We start from the raw sequence: 17,965 nt of genomic DNA, 5'->3' as shown, positions 1-17,965 counted from the left end.
TCAATTTCATTGAGTTGATTACAGACCAACAGGCTGCCAAATCCCATATCAGCAAGCAGAGACGTGGGATGAGCTTTTCTAAAAATATTTTGCTATCCATGAAAGAGCACAGGAATGAATCAATGAAGGATCATTTTGCTGGTTCATGCATGAAACTGTACAAACAACAAACCTGTTCTACACTTATTTTCCAAACCCATGAGGTCGTTAAAAGGTTAGTTGATGCAAAAATGTAAGTTTTTGTCATTATTTACTCTGTTGTTGAAAGCCCCCTTCCTTGTGTTCAAAACGACTAGTGATAAGTGATTTGTGTCATCTACAATAGTAAAGTATTGATGAGTAATAAAAAAAAAATTGAAAAAGAAATATAAATTTATAAAAAATAAGTTAAATTTTTGTGTGTATTAACCTTTATGTTAGCATGTAAAAGAGGTATAAACGGGTCCCATGTCCACAAAACATGCTAATACCATATTGTTTCTATTTACAATTTCTCTCTGTAGAAAATAAACAGGTTTCATTTGAAAAGTAAAAAAGACTCATTGCCTGTGACACAGGAGACTGTATTGGTAAGCTCAAGATTAAACCAGTAACATTAAAGAGTAGAGGTCGACCGATTGATCGGCTGGCCGATAAAGATTTACAATGTGGGTGAGCATTAAAGGGGACACTGGATACATTTCCACCGAAAATCTGCATCCTATGTCCCTTTTAACAGAATTTCTAATGATTCTTAATATGAAAATGTGTATTGTTTAAGTGTCTACAACAGAGAGAAACTTCAAGGTGGTGTGCCACAGTATGTCATGCATTCTGACTTCTTTACAATGTTAAATGTGCTGGCTTCTCATGCTTGACATGGTCAACTTGTCAAAAAACAAGTTGGACGTATGACATAGTATTTCTGGGCTCGATACACTCCCCCAGCATTCGTATAGGTTTCAGAAAGCTTTTTCCAAAATGAAAATCTGCTTTGTAGCAACCTTTCTTAGTCCCTTTTTGGACAATTCTCCGGAAAATTACGCCCACGCGTCAACCCGCCAGAACGAGATGAAAGAGCACGCCCACGTCAACCAGCTGGAGCAAGAGAGAGAGAGCACTGCGTTCGCGAAGTTCAGATGTGTTTGTTTGTTCACTGCATTTCAGTGATGGATATTATATAAACGGTGGATATTCGGGGTGCAACGATATACTCAGCTCACAATTTGGTACATATCTCGATGCTGGGTTCACGATACGATACACATCTCGATATTTTGAACAAAATTCAAAAATGAAATTGAAATTCAAATAACATTTATTTTCAAAATATGAACAATTTCAGTAACTTATTTTGTTGCACATTCAACTTAATAAAGAATTTAAATATTTTAAGGCTTAACTGAAATTAGAATTAAGATCAGTGTCAATTTTGACAGCAAATTTTGATTTAGTTTTAGTCATAGTCTTTTGACTAAAATGCAATTTAGTTTTAGTCATCCCAATTTATCATAGTTTCAGTCTATTTTTAGTCAACGGAATCTACATTAAATTAGTCTACTAAAATCTATCTGGATTAACTCATTTAATTGGTGTAATTAAATGTTCCATACAAAGATTTAACTGTTTCGACATAATTTACTTTACCTTGGAATTAAATTAAACCAGGTCATTACCTTTATTTTTTAGAAAAGTTGAGTAACTACTGGATATGCATTGTTGTAACACAGAGAATATTAGACCATGAACAGCAGTTCGTTCAGTCTCATTTTGACTCAATTGACTCGTTCGTTCAGTGAAGGGCGTGTTCATTCAGTACATTCAACCAATGAAACGCTCTGACAGAGCTCACACTCGAGCGCTATTGGCTCATGTCTCTTTGAAGCTGCACTGTCTTTACTTGAGACAGTAATGAATGAGAAAAATCTTTCAAAAAGACATATTACATAAACTGTATTACATTTCTTCAATCATGCAAATCACATACTTGTTTTTTAGCATGTCATTCGATCTTTTAATCCGATCTTAATAATACAGTACGACTCACTTCCAGGGCTGTTCCGATCAAAGAAGCAATGTTTTTTTTTGCTTTATGTTGCATATCACGTTATGCAGCAGCTTACGTTGGCGGATAAATCAACATTGGCATTTAAAAACGTTCGTGCTGCCTTTGTAATGAGTTTCGGGGTGACTCACCTGCAGTCACGTTTCAAGTTTGCTGTGCTTTAACAGAGATTGCGAAGGAAAATATGACACTTTGTAAACAACTTGGAGACACAGATTGTCTCTTGTGCTGCTCTCTCTCTCTACCGCATATGTGAGATAAGCACACGTGACGCGCTGGCGCAGAGTAGGTAGCGTCTTGACAGCTGAACGAATAGAATTAAACATATCGTAAAATATCCCCATCTCTCTATGATGCGCATCGTAACATTTTTGCATCGCAAAATATCGTAATACGAAGTATCGTTACACCCCTAGTGGATAGAACACTGGATTTGGAGATTGTTCGAAACTGATAGATGGAGCGGTCCCAGTACTAAAATATGCCAGACATGGACCGCACAAGGTAAGTGAAACGGAGTCATATGTCTGTTTTGTTGGCAATGGGGTGCGCATGCACTTTAGTTCCGGTGGTTTGACCACTTTAGGTGCTTGACATGTTCTCATATTTAGAATACTGGATTTAGCATCAATATTTTTTTATTCTGAGCTTTAGGAATTAATATGGAGCAAGTAAATGTCACTAATTTGACACACATTTGAAAGTGCAAATAAAGCCGTTGTTGAGTATATTCTTCTCTACGTTTAACAGCGATGCACATGTGGGCGATGCAAGTTCAAGTCTGACTCACATCATTACCCGATCATGCTGCCTCTATTAACTTTCTCTCACTTTACTTATCAATAAAGTAGAAAAAATATGCTTTAAGAAGGACCCGCCAAAGGTCATGCTTGTTTATAAAATCTGTGTCAGCTATTCTATTCGGCAGTCTCGGCACAAACAGCAGAGTTTGCGAACTTTTTTTGTTATGCATAAAGTTTTTTTTATACAGATTGCACTCGCAATTTTACTCATTGTGAGTTGAAAGCAAATTTGACGAGATGGGCGTATCTTTAAATAACAGCTCTAGCTACAGTCCTGCATTTATATTTCCACTGACATTTAAGTATTTCCAGTCAGTACAACATCTTTAAAAACACTGTGATCTCAGTAACCTGATGTATAAATGTTGCTAAAACACACAAAAAGCAATAAAATGTGTATGCAATTCTCACATATTAGGGTTTCTGAGCAAGATTAATAAAAGACTACCGAGTTGAGTTCTCTCAGGGCTCTAGAGTGCGACTTTGGTCGCACATGCGACCTTATTTCTCAATGGTGCGACTAAGAAAAATCTGAGTTCGCACCGGTGCGACCAGCCGTTCCAGGGAGAAAAAAAGTCTCCGCGACTCTGAAAGTCTCCCTGTGATTCAACAACAGACACACATTAGGCCCATATCGTGGTCTAAACCAATCAGAGATAGTGAAGGGCGGGCCCCCCTCTGATTGGCCGTGGTCCAGATGTTCCTGTACATGTGTGTACCAGAGGTCGCGTTAAACGAAAATTCTCTGTCACTGACAGATTTTTTTACCAGTGACGGAAAAATCAAAAGTCCAGACACTATGCACATGATAAACAACGTTTCCTTGTGTAGTAATAACGGCAGAGCTCTCGTTCTTTAAGTGTGCCCTGCACCATTTTCCTTACTTTCGTTTTATTCAAACGGTTTTGTACAGTATTTTTATAGACTTCAACACTGGGAATTAAATTGTTAATAGAGTAAGTCTCTTACCACTGTAAAGTGACTTTTACTTGTGATACTGGACTGTTGTGCTTTTATTTTCATCGCTTAACTTTAAATCCGTTTTCCTCCAAATTCCGTTCCTGAAAATCATAGCGCTTCAGCCGACCTCAGCCATAACTTTTGTTACATACACAAGGTATGAGCAAAATAAAAACTGATTTGGAAAGGGCTTGAATATGGTATCAAAAACTGTAATATATAAATTTGCACCATGTGTTGGGTTTTCCCAGATCGAATCACATATGTACATAAACATTAAAACATTAAATATATAGATGAATATAAACAACAACGGCTTTATTGGGCATTCAGTTGTATTAAAATACAACAAGTTCTGAGACACAAGTACAGCATGATGACGTCACGAACATACTAATTACCACCTAACGCCACCTTGCACCATAGTGACGGGTAATAATAGATTACGACGGATTTTTTACGAGCCTGTCAGTCAAAATGACGGACAATAAAAAAGTCTAGCGCAACCTCTGGTAGTGTTGTCAAAAATATCGATATTTCGATAAGTATCGATACTGAAGAATCTGAAACGGTTCCAATACCCATGTCCCACGTATCGATATCAGTTGCGCGTTCCCGCTCTCTTTCTCTTTTCCGACGTGAACGCATAACAACAGAACCCCGCCTCCTCTCACATACTTGACTCGTTTGTGGCAGTTAAATCGTGTTTATTTTAGAAAAGATGGCCAGTCTCAGTAACACATCTGGCGTGGTGCACGCTCGTTACGCTTCCCGTGTTTACCATAGCGATCCATGTATGTGCGCTGATCAATAATTTTATCCACTCGTTTCATTCGCCCTGGTTATATGTTGTTTATGTTAGTACAGAGTACTAACTCCGCAACAGTTCTCATGTTTAATGCACGCGTTTCTGTCTTTATGTGCGCTCAACAATGATTTCATCCACTCGTCTCGTTCGCTCCGGTTAATTTGATATTTGAAATAATGCTGGTGCGAGTAAAGTCTCCGCAACAGTTCTCGCGTGTGATACACGTTTGCACTTCCGTGTTTACCATAGCGCTCTATGTGTGTGCGCTGTTCAATGATTTCATCCACTCGTCTCATTCGCTCCGGTTAAAAGTTGTTAATGTTAGAAAGATGTCCAGTGCGGAGTCTCTGCAACAGTTCTTGCGTTTAAGTTTGTGCGCTGATCAATGATTACAGTATGGGCCTATGTGAATAAAAGCCAATTTAGCCAAATAAAAATGTAGGCTATTAACTAACATTAACGAACAATGAATGAGCACATTTGTTCAAGTATTTATTAATCTCTTTTAAATGTTAGTTAAAAAATACAACTATTTATGTAAGCTCCCCTGTTGAAAAATCCAGTATATGCTGGGTAAGGTATGTTTTGATCGATGCTGGTTTGATCTTAAACCAGCTAAGAACCATCTTAAATCAGCATATGACCATCTTAAACCAGCACATGAACAGTTTAAACCTGCACAAACCAGCATCAAAACATACCAAACCAGCATAGGCTGGTTTTTTCAACAGGGTCTGGTCCATTAATACTGACAAATACAACTTTGATTTTAAATAGTAAATGTATTCGTAAAATTAACATTAGATTAACAATTAATAAATAATGTAAAAATATATACCTCATTGTCTAGTCTTGTTCAATTTAACTTCAAATAAAAATTAAAAAGGCCTATATTGCTATTGCTTATTAGGGCCTTATTGCTATGGCAGTTTATTCCCCGTGGTATCGAAAATGGTATCGAATATCGATATTTTTTTAGGTATTGAATCGAAGTTAGAAATTCCAGTATCGTGACAACACTAACCTCTGGTGTGTACGTGTGAAAATGCGTGTGCTGCAGTCAGACAGAGAGGTGAGGAGCCTATAGGCCCGTCAGTTATGTGAGTGGATGTAGCCGCGGATGATGAGAGAAGATGAAAAGAACGATTGACAACTATTTCGTGAATAATGTTAAGTTAAGGTCTGATCTGTCCGAAAATCATAAGCAATGCTCTGACACGGAGCCATCAACCTCCCAGGTTATGTCAAGCCCTGGTCCATTTATCTTGAGATGTTTTAAGTTTAAATTTCAGTTCAGTGAAGCACTTTAAGCACCAACACTTTTTCAGTAAGTTACCTTTCTTGTAGAAATGTGCTTCAAATAAAGAACTTTATGTTCACCAGATTGTTAGTTAATCATTTACAAGTCAATTTTGCCTATATGGACAGCGATTTTAAAAAAAGTGAACTGGTAAAACTGCGTTGTTAAATGCGATGTGGTCGAAAATTTTGGTGCACCTAACTTTTGTGCTGGTGCACCTAAGAAAAAAAGTTAGTCGCACCAGTGCAAAAAGTTAGTCTAGGGCTCTGTCTCTCTAAAAATTATAAAGAGATTATTAGCCGTCATAATCTAAATGATCTCACAGATTGAAGGACTGATCATCTGACATGACGTGATGACTGTGAAAGACATCACCAGCATTCACCACATACGAATGAAGGACCAGATGTTCTCCACAGACTCAGCAACATGTTAAAGTGACACATGACTGTCTTTTTTCTGTATAAACACTAGCAAGAAAAGCACATGAACTGAACAATTGCAAGTGTTAGCCCTGACAACAATTCAAAGAAATAACCATTTTTGCAACTGATACACTTTCAAACAATCACTGGGCAACGTGTAGATATCAGTTGCTAAAGCACAAAGAGATAATATTTATGTTGACAATCTACTCTGCACATGCGGTTTAACACTAATAGTTGATGTTGACATGAATGTAGAAGTGACAACATTTGTTGCTTCATCTTGTATTTTCAAACTGGATTCTGGAATTTAAAAATACTTGCCTAAAAACCGTCATTCTGTTTACCTTACTGCCGTGTGCAGACTTTACTTCTTTTTTGAAGCTGTTAGCATCTGTTTTACATTATAATCCTATGGAGTAAACAGTGTTTTCAAAAAACATCCTGAGCACTTTTTTAAACGCCAGCGCCGGTGTCTTTTTCTGTAGCTCAGAGCGTATTTTGAGGTTGAAAAAGGTTAAATTTTTCTGAAAAAAAACCCACCCGACGTCAAGCTCCTTTTTCACAGTTAACCAATGACAGAGACCTGTCGTTTCCATAACAACATGCGAGGAACGTGATTGGTCGAGAAGGCTCAAGCTTGAGAGAATGAAATGGCGGCCAAAACGCCCGGTGGAGCATAGTTTTGTATAAATGTAAGTAGGGCTGTCACGATTATGAAATTTGATTGACGATTAATTGTCTAATAAATCATTGCGATTATGCCGATTAATTGTCTGTTTTAGGGCTTTGACGATTATGCCGATTAATTGTCTGTTTTAGAGCTTTGACATTAAATTCTCATACATTTCTGATTCAGCGATTGAAACGACCATATTGTTCTGAATACAAGATTTTTTGTATTCTTATTACTCGAGTTACTCAAGGAATCGTTTCATCCCTAATGCCTCGATGATTTTTTGTATTCTTATTACTCGAGTTACTCAAGGAATCGTTTCAGCCCTAATAAAGACTATGTTCTTTTTCTTGGAAATACATCGGAAAAAAATGGATCATCATACTTAAGGTTTAGGCTTTTACCTGTCAATAATACAACCGCCAAATACTTGTAAATTAAGTAAATTGATCAGGAGTGAATTGAAGCCACCATTAAAATACTGTCAGTCATAGAAAAGCTTCTAGTCTGATTTTTTCTCACTTGCAAGACTACAATAAAAGTTTACTTCTATGTTAATCAGATTTTGGTAGACTGGTTTTCACACTGAAATAATATTCAATTGTACTGAAGGTTATTTTTATGCAGATGCACTACAGCTCCCCCTAGTGTCTTCTATAGAGACGTGCAATAATTGCGATGATCTGAAACCATCGCGATGAGGTCAAACAATCGCGATGAGACGATTATTTAATAATCATGACAGCCCTAGGCGACAATGAACAGCCTTGTAAGGACCGTGTAAACAGGCTTGTTTAACATCAAGCTGCGCTGCAGACACGGATCGACACGGTGACATTACAGCAAAGCGCGAGAGAATCGAGAGGCGTATGCTTTTAAATAGCTCGCTCAGTACTGCGATGTCATCTGTTGATCGGTCTGCGTGGCGCCGAATGAAATCAAACAAGCCTAATAACATGGATTACCTCATCTAACGTTATCCACACGAAGACGTCCTTGCTTTTCCTCGCCATCATGTTCATTTTGTACTGGTCGGTCTGTGACTAGTAACCAACTGTCATCAACCAACTTATTTATGCCCCTTATTTATGAACTGTTATTATTTATGTATTTGAAAAAGCAACACTCGTCTATCATCATTACTATAAATCAACTTTATTATCATAAAAATACCTGAAAAGGTTTGAAGAACAGCGATAGAATATGACTACAGGCATTTCCTGGAACTAATTGCTCTTCTTCGGTTTCACATATTCGGAGCTTCTGCGCAAGAGCGCCCTCTGGCTTTCGGATGAGGCAGCATTTAACCGTAAGTCATTGAGAAACTGAGAGCATAAGAATCGGACGATATATCGCCCAGCCCTGCGATTTCGGTATTGTCGTGTAAACGCAGATTTTGTTTCTAAAACGCACGTGGAAACGGCAGTATAAAGGAGGAACATATTTAAAACACTGTTTTTGTACGACAATGGGCTAATGTAAACACCACCTTACACTCCTAGCTTGAAGGCAAGATTGAGTCCTGCATGTGTGCATGTCTGTTTCGGTTTTAAGGCAAGACACAAATTCAAACAAGACCAATTTTGGTATCATCATAGACAGGGCTCTAGACTAACTTTTTGCACTGGTTGCACTTGTGCGCCTAACTTTTTTTCTTAGGTGCACCAGCACAAAAGTTAGGTGCACCCAAATTTTCGACCGCATCGCATTTTACACCACAGTTTTACAAGTTCACTTTTTTTTTAAATCGCTGTCCATATAGGCAATATTGACTTGTAAATGATTAACTAACAATCTGGTCAACGTAAAGTTCTTTATTTGAAGCACAATTCTACAAGAAAGCAGGGCTCTAGACTAACACTTGAGAGAGGTGGCACTGGTGCTACCAAGTTATTCAGTTGGTGGCACCAGCCCTTAATTTGATAGCACCAGAGTCGTGGGGTGAGGTAAGAAAAAAGAATCACTAAAACTTCATTAAAATGTGTTTAATACATTAATAAATCAATTAGAAATTAATACAAATCATTGTTTATGATTGAATTATTTTTATTGTATATGTAAACTCTCTTTCAACACTTTACCATATTTAAAGCACATCATTCTTAAAGCTACTTTCTTCCTTTATTTGTTGTGAACGACTCCTATAAGAGAACACAATTCCTTTAATATCAGTGAGTGTTTTTGGGCCCGTCCGTTGTTGTTTGATGAACATTATAAACAGAGATCTTTATTATGCTGCTGCCCCTTTAAGAGCTCGCGCAATATACTGGAACACGTGTTTTGTTTCCCAACTGTTTGGTCACGAAACAAACTGAATACCTTTACAAGGTTTCTTGTTAATATGGGAATTTTTAGCTTATTTTGTGTTAATATGTCCGTTTCAGAGTAAGAAGGTGTGAAAGAGAACTCCGTTTAGTATTTTGTGCTCTGACTCTCTGGGCGCGCGCATCTCAAACAACCCGCGAGACCTGAAGGCTTTTAGTGATTATTCTTCATGAAAGCTGCATTGATACACGTTTGGCTTCTATCAATAGCGACTCACAAATAAATAGAATTTAGCGTGATGTATAACGTTTTGTATGCTTTGCAGTATTGTTAGAGATCTTTATACAATAGTTTAGTGCATAAAGTTTAAACACGTTTCCTGCATTAGCTTCACATGCATACAATACTTGCAACACATTTCATTATCTTTGCTGTTTTGTACCTTAGCAGGGGAAAATCTTGTATTCTGCATATTTATTTAAGTTGCGAGATTGAGCGCTTCACTCGTCTGCTCTTTCGGTCCTTCGCCTCTTACCCGTAACCCGCGAATTACGTCTTTGGGGGCGGGCCACTGATAGATAAGTGAATGGTTGAAGGAGGGGAGACGAAAATGAGTGACTGAATGCGCAGCTTGCGCAATATAACATTTCTGCGCATTAAATTTATAATACGCAAAAATTATATATTGATCAGTTTGACAGTCGCACTGGTGTGACCATTAAGAATAACAGGCAGGAAAAACAGTCGCAAAATGAGACCATTTAGTCGCAGAAAATATTTATGATTTTCGGACGGATCAGGCCTTAACTTAACATTCTTAACGAAAAAGTTGTCAATCGTTCTTTTCATCTTCTCTCATCATCCGCGGCTACATCCACTCTGTTTATCTGATGGGCCTAGGCTACTCACCTCTCTCTGTATGACTGCAGCACAGCATTTTCACACGTACACACATGTACAGGAATATCTGGACCACGGCCAATCAGAGGGGGGTCCGCCCTTCACTATCTCTGATTGGTTTAGACCACGATATGGGCCTAATGTGTCTGTTGTTGAACCACAGGGAGACTTTCGCAGAGACTTTTTTTTCCCTCGAACGGCTGGTCGCACCGGTGCGACCTCAGATTTTTTTTAGTCGCACCATTGAGAAATAAGGTCGCATGTGCGACCAAATTGGTCGCACTCTAGAGCCCTGATAGATATAATCTTATTTTTGTTACTAATTAGGCTTATTCATGTTGAACGAATTAAACTGCACCGGTCAAGATGACTCAGTCACTGTACCCGGATGACCCTGTTTTATTAGCTTTGAGAGTTTTTTCGGGGAATAAAAACCCCTGGAATTTGACGACTAGCCAATCTGAATAAAGTATTTCAGAGTTACGAATGATAACTTCAATGAAAGCACAATGGCAGCTGCCTGAAGCTTCTGAGAAAACAAAGACAATGCAAGCTCCACAATATTTATAGAGTTTAGCACAAACTCAGAATAGATGACAGATGTAGCCCAATGTTTTGGGTGCAACTTAAAGTGCTTCCAAATGCACTTATCTCATAGGCATAAGCCTAAAGTTGTGATTTATTACAACATAAACATTTAACATATTACTTGTGTAAAAAAAATATTGCAAAAAGCTGATTAAGCAATACAATTATCAGTACACAACTAAATCTAGCTTGGTTAAAAGTGCTGCGTTAGACTTCTTTACAACCATTATTAGTACAATTTACACCCTTTTCAGAAAAGAACACACCCTCTGGACTGAACGTTATCATAACATAAAGCAGTAGAGGTGCATACACTTGGCTAATGTGGAGGCATAAACCAGAACAAACACTAGATTAAGCCGCGGTCACACTTGACTTTTCGTTTCTTTGACTTCCAATTCATACGCATACGAATGGGACAGACCGGCAACGCAAGCCCGTTCGATAGGGCTGGGTACCGAAACCACCTATATATCCGGTATGAACTGTAACTGGACCGAATCGAAAAAAAACGCAGATATCCGTGCCTCATTTCGGTGCCACTTAAATGCTGACTGAGCCGTTGATTGAGACATTTGCCCTCATTCACGTGAACGAAAGTCGGAAAGCTCTGATAATACAAATCCAACACATTTTATATAATGGACATCAGTCTGTCAAGCTTTTTACTCTGACTGCATGTATAGGCATATAATTATACTTATTCATTATACATACGTCTGTTTTTAAAACGATGCAGATTTAATGTAGGGATGGGCATTTTTCAACAATTTCATATTCGAATATTTGAGCTCATAAAAAACGAATATTCGAATATTGGTTTATTTAAATTAAGTTAATAATGACGTAATTTGTTACGTTTTTATTTAGTCACAATTTCACATCAAGCTTATAATTATCATTAAATATACATAATGCATTAATATTATATCCTGTATATCATTTTTTATGTTGAAAAAATAGAAAAATACATAAAAACTGCATAAAAAATACATAAAAACTGCAGAAAACGGACTTAACAAAACGCAACGTACATTGACAGTCTGTGATATATGGTTATCTTGTTTTTTTTGTTTTACATGTTCTTGATAAGAAAAACAAGCATATAGGTCTATTTTACTCTGGTGAAAGTCTGTTCAACAAGCTGACGGTTAACAAGCCGACAGCAGAGAAAACGCGCTGCTCTTCTCTAACTCCCGGAAACAAAACCCAGATCTGACCAGAATATCTGGCTTTATTGTTTATAATGTTGATAATAAATAAAGTAAATGGGCTTGATATCTTATGCCGACTGTTAAGATCCTAAAAAACACCCCGCAACAAAGACAGAGCCATAGTGCTTGATTCCCTGATTACGTGACCATCATCTTTATATAAATATTGTTTTCTTTGTCGTTCACGGTCAGTGTCTGTCTTGTTTAGCTTTGGAGTTGCATCAATAAATAAGGTAGGCCTATTTATTTCAACTAAGGTAAGGAATTACAGCCTGTTTTAAAACAAACAAAAAAAGGCATCCGTGCAAATTTATTTACAGGCTGTAACTTGAAGGCGACGACCCTATTTCAGCTTGCTTTTAGGTATGTAAAATGTGCCAGTCGTATGTTAAGGCCAAATTCATTAACATTTGTTGCAGTGAAATGTACATTTTCATGTTTCAAGTTGTTGAAATTAGCATTACTTAATATATTTTTAACGAACGAATATTAATTTACTAAGAACAACCGCTGCAAACAAGTAATGGTAATAAATGAATTATTGTTAATCATTTAATATTACGTTGATATTTTTATACCTAATGTAATGTTAACGAATTCTGTGGCTCAACAGTTTTGAAACATTTTAATATGGTGATGTGAGCCGAGCATAAAACGCGATCCGGGCATCCAGTGTGTAAACTTAAAATATTTAAACGAGCTTGCAATCTGAGTGAACAAAGATTTAGGAACACATACAAATGATTTTTTATATTTTCTGTACATTAAAAAATCATTACAGAAGAAGTGAATAAGCGTTAAATAAGACCTGACTCTAAGGTCTTCTGTAACGGTAACTTAACCTTGTGGTGACGCAGTTTTATTCTTATGAAAAATAGGAATATTCGAATAGCATTTTTAATATTCGAATAGTTATTGCGGATCGAATATTCGGATGTTCGAATATTCGTGCACATCCCTAATTTAATGTAGCCTAGAATGCTCTCTGTAAATGGACTTAATCTGTTGATATATTCAACGCATTTTCTGCCCATATTTAATACAACTATGGTCAGCATTTAGTTGTAGCTGGAGGGTAAACAAGGTAAACTGTTAACACTATAACATTAGCAATGTTAGTGTCCATGCTCATTTCACATTCACTTAAAACTTTAATTGTGAATTTGTTGTGCATTTTTATTATTATTTAATAAAAAAATGTAATTGACCATATTGTTCTTTAATGTCATCCACCAGTGTTTTGTGGCTCTTTTTTAAAAGTATAGATTTAGGCAGTGGTACCGTTTTAAAAGCATCGATTTGGCACCGGTATCGAAAAAAAAACGTTACCCAACCCTACTGTCCGAAGATATTTCGAATTTTGAACTCGGACCTGCGAATTCGCATCACCTGAGTGCGTGAGACCAGGGGCCTCATTTATAAAACAGTGCGTAGAAACCTTCCTAAAAGTGAACTTACGCCAGAATGCTGAAAAGGGCATTAACAAACAAAAATTGAGATTTATAAAACCTTGCGCACGCACACCTGCACGTAATTTTCTCTTTATAAATCACAGATTACCTGCAAGTGTGCGTACGTGAATCAGCCTCATATCCCGCCCTGTACACGCCCATTTTTGCCCATAAATAGTCAATGCAAAGCAGCTCATGAATGCTTATTCGTATATTAATAAATCTGACATCCAATCCGCTTGTTAAGCCTGACGTCACGCACCATTATGGACGTATACCGTTTCCGGGTTCAACCGCTATCAGATGCCATAGAAAAATAACAAAAACTTATGTAAACCCCCCCGATCCTTTATCTACGTAACGAAATCACAAATGGCCACACATGAGATTCACTGAGATTTCCATATTAATAATTGTTATAATTATTATTATAATTATATTAAAGCCAAAGAAGGTCTCTGCAGCATTTATATGTTTACATTTAGACTGATCATTTACACCTCATTAAAATCACATCATTAATTAGTTGTGTCCTTCACCTGAGATAAAATTTGAAGACATAATTGTTAGAGATGGATGTTTCTTCATTCCGGTTTTGTTATGAACATAGTTAGAACCGATAACGAGGACATTTAGAGTAACGATTGTGCGAGAGTTTAATGGCTGTATTTCCAGACTTTGACATTCGATGATTATGCAGGAAAATATACAGGTGCTGGTCATATAATTAGAATATCATCAAAAAGTTGATTTATTTCACTAATTCCATTCAAAAAGTGAAACTTGTATATTATATTCATTCATTACACAGAGACTGATATATTTCAAATGTTTATTTCTTTTAATTTTGATGATTATAACTGACAACTAATGAAAACCCCAAATTCAGTATCTCAGAAAATTAGAATATTGTGAAAAGGTTCAATATTGAAGACACCTGGTGCCACACTCTAATCAGCTAATTAACTCAAAACACCTGCAAAGGTCTCTCAGTCTAGTTCTGTAGGCTACACAATCATGGGGAAGACTGCTGACTTGACAGTTGTCCAAAAGATGACCATTGACACCTTGCACAAGAGGGCAAGACACAAAAGGTCATTGCAAAAGAGGCTGGCTGTTCACAGAGCTCTGTGTCCAAGCACATTAATAGAGAGGCGAAGGGAAGGAAAAGATGTGGTAGAAAAAAGTGTACAAGCAATAGGGATAACCACACCCTGGAGAGGATTGTGAAACAAAACCCATTCAAAAATGTGGGGGAGATTCACAAAGAGTGGACTGCAGCTGGAGTCAGTGCTTCAAGAACCACTACGCACAGACGTATGCAAGACATGGGTTTCAGCTGTCGCATTCCTTGTGTCAAGCCACTCTTGAACAACAGACAGCGTCAGAAGCGTCTCGCCTGGGCTAAAGACAAAAAGGACTGGACTGCTGCTGAGTGGTCCAAAGTTATGTTCTCTGATGAAAGTAAATTTTGCATTTCCTTTGGATATCAGGGTCCCAGAGTCTGGAGGAAGAGAGGAGAGGCACAGAATCCACGTTGCTTGAGGTCCAGTGTAAAGTTTCCACAGTCAGTGATGGTTTGGGGTGCCATGTCATCTGCTGGTGTTGGTCCACTGTGTTTTCTGAGGTCCAAGGTCGACGCAGCCGTATACCAGGAAGTTTTAGAGCACTTCATGCTTCCTGCTGCTGACCAACTTTATGGAGATGCAGATTTCATTTTCCAACAGGACTTGGCACCTGCACACAGTGCCAAAGCTACCAGTACCTGGTTTAAGGACCATGGTATCCCTGTTCTTAATTGGCCAGCAAACTCGCCTGACCTTAACCCCAAAGAAAATCTATGGGGTATTGTGAAGAGGAAGATGCGATATGCCAGACCCAACAATGCAGAAGAGCTGAAGGCCACTATCAGAGCAACCTGGGCTCTCATAACACCTGAGCAGTGCCACAGACTGATCCACTCCATGCCACGCCGCATTGCTGCAGTAATTCAGGCAAAAGGAGCCCAACTAAGTATTGAGTGCTGTACATGCTCATACTTTTCAGTTGGCCAAGATTTCTAAAAATCCTTTCTTTGTATTGGTCTTAAGTAATATTCTAATTTTCTGAGATACTGAATTTGGGATTTTCATTAGTTGTCAGTTATAATAATCAAAATTAAAAGAAATAAACATTTGAAATATATCAGTCTGTGTGTCATATACAATGAATATAATATACAAGTTTCACTTTTTGAATGGAATTAGTGAAATAAATCAACTTTTTGATGATATTCTAATTATATGACCAGCACCTGTATTTAGCTATTTATTTACACTGTGTTATTTGATGCTGTCCTATATTCTATGCAGTCGGATCATCTCCTCCTCATGCGCTCATAGTGTGATGTTGAGACAGCGCTGATTAAATATTTAGACTGAATTTTTATTTAAGATTTGAGTTTGATTTTACAAGAGCTGCATGAAACAAGTATCACTCAATACAAGCGCAAATAACTCTGCAGATTTAATCTTCGTGATAGAAAGGATATTTAAGGTAAAATTAAATGTGTGTGAGGGATTAATGCTTATAATCATTTTTATCACACTTACCTTTTGCAATCTAACTTGAGTTCACTAACTCACCATTGGTGTCGCCAAACTGCTCTGTCTCCAAAATGTCTGTACGCATGGGTCAGAGTTTGCGTGCAGGAGCGCACATTTTTCCGTCAAGTTTGTTTTTATAAATCCCATCTTTTGCGTGGGAAGTGGCGTACGCCTCTTTCAGGGCATGTTTTGTGCATACGCAACGGTTATAAATGAGGCCCCAGAAGATCAAAACCTCACAGCGTGACCTCTCGATCCAGAAATGTAAAAGATGGAGGAATCGCTCCCGCCCATTTTCACAGAACCGTCCGAACGAATTTTGCATGCTCAAAGTCTAGTCTGACCACGGCATTTCTTCTTGTTTTTATACAACAGTTTCTCATGGGCAAATGTGTTAAAACGTGACTCTGTGGTTATAGGGCATGACAACAAACAAGGCAAACTGAATGAAGAACAGGGTCATGTTGAGACCCTGTCTTACAAGTGATTAGGGATGTAACGATTCACCGTGAGCCGGTTGAAAATCGGTTATAATGAGTGACGATTCAAATCGGTTGAGGTGTGAACTGAATCGCAATACATTTGTTGAACAGCAGGGGCCGCTATTTTCACTGCAAATCTAAACGTGGACATGCTAATATTTCTTAAATGCAAAAAAATCCAAGAAAAGCTCAGACAGTATTAGTTTGTTTATATTAAAGAGACTTTTCCTATTATTAATTTGTTATAAAATTGCAGTTTAGTTTTGTTATTTGAAATAAAACATTATTTTATTATACAAAGAAACGTGAAGCATTTAAGAAATAATGCAAGGGAAGTTGTTCATTTCTAATTTGTTTCAACTCATTTTGTAAAAATAAATTGTGAGTAAATCGTGAATAAATCGCATCGTGAGATCAGAATCGTGACTCGCATCGCATCTTAAGCTGAGTGAATCGTTACATCCCTACAAGTGATCACTGCACAACATGTCTGACAAGTAAGCACATTTTGCCAATGGCCCATTACCCGACAAATCAAGAGCTCTTTAAATTGGAGACTTAAAGGATTTCAGAGGAACAGATTTGAGACCCAAAGCTTTCAGCATTGACATGCTAAAGCAGTGTTTCCCAACCCTGGTCATCGGGGCACACCTTCCAGAATGTTTTAGATCTCTCCCTATATAAAACACCTGATTCAACTCATCAATCAGGTGTTTCATATAGGGAGAGAACGAAAACATTCTGGAAGGTGTGCCCCGAGGACCAGGGTTGGGAAACACTGTGCTAAAGGATCCCTGAGAGGTCAATTCAGTTTATGTTAATTGCTTGGCAAATGGCAATCCTTGACCGCTGGTCACACACCTTTACATGTGCTGATGCACTGAAATATAACGCAGGGTGACCGAACTCAAAGATTAACATGAGAATATGACACATGCAGTGTGTGACTCATTCAATAACAGACACATCTAACTCTTCATCTTATGAATCATTAATGTTAATTTGATTGAGGTTTGAGAAATGGGGTAAACATGGACATTTTGATAAAACTTCATGATTGGACGGTGAAACTGTAAGATTTAGTTTGTACATTTGCTCTTAGCTCACTTAGTGTAGCACAGTGTTAGCAGCTTCAATCCCAAATCGTTTCAAGCACACACATATGTATAATGTGATGCACTGCAAGCCACTTTGGATAAAAGCGTCTGCCAAATGCATAACCTTGGTTTTTGAGGGAGACAGATAGATGCACCATCTGGTAACGTTAATGCAGATATAGGCAAAAGTCACGTTCTAGTCTTACATGTAGCCTACTCATGTGTTGATAACACTTCTGCTACAATAAAAATGCAATCCCTAACATTTACCATCCCCGAGGCTCTTAAAATTGTGTGCAACATGTAGCAACGGAAGAAAACTCTCATTTGACCAGGCCGGAGAGGAACTGATGGGACACCTACAGGT

General features: G+C 37.8%; 1 protein-coding gene across 1 annotated transcript in view; it reads right to left on the bottom strand.

The window, feature by feature from the left end:
* LOC130557649 (lysophosphatidylcholine acyltransferase 1) overlaps positions 1 to 17,965 on the bottom strand; it is a 67,098-nt gene that overhangs the window by 48,711 nt on the left and 422 nt on the right. The window lies entirely within an intron of this gene.

Source organism: Triplophysa rosa, linkage group LG8, assembly GCF_024868665.1.
Source record: "Triplophysa rosa linkage group LG8, Trosa_1v2, whole genome shotgun sequence".
Lineage (NCBI taxonomy): Eukaryota > Metazoa > Chordata > Actinopteri > Cypriniformes > Nemacheilidae > Triplophysa > Triplophysa rosa.
This window is presented reverse-complemented; position numbering and strand designations above follow the sequence as displayed.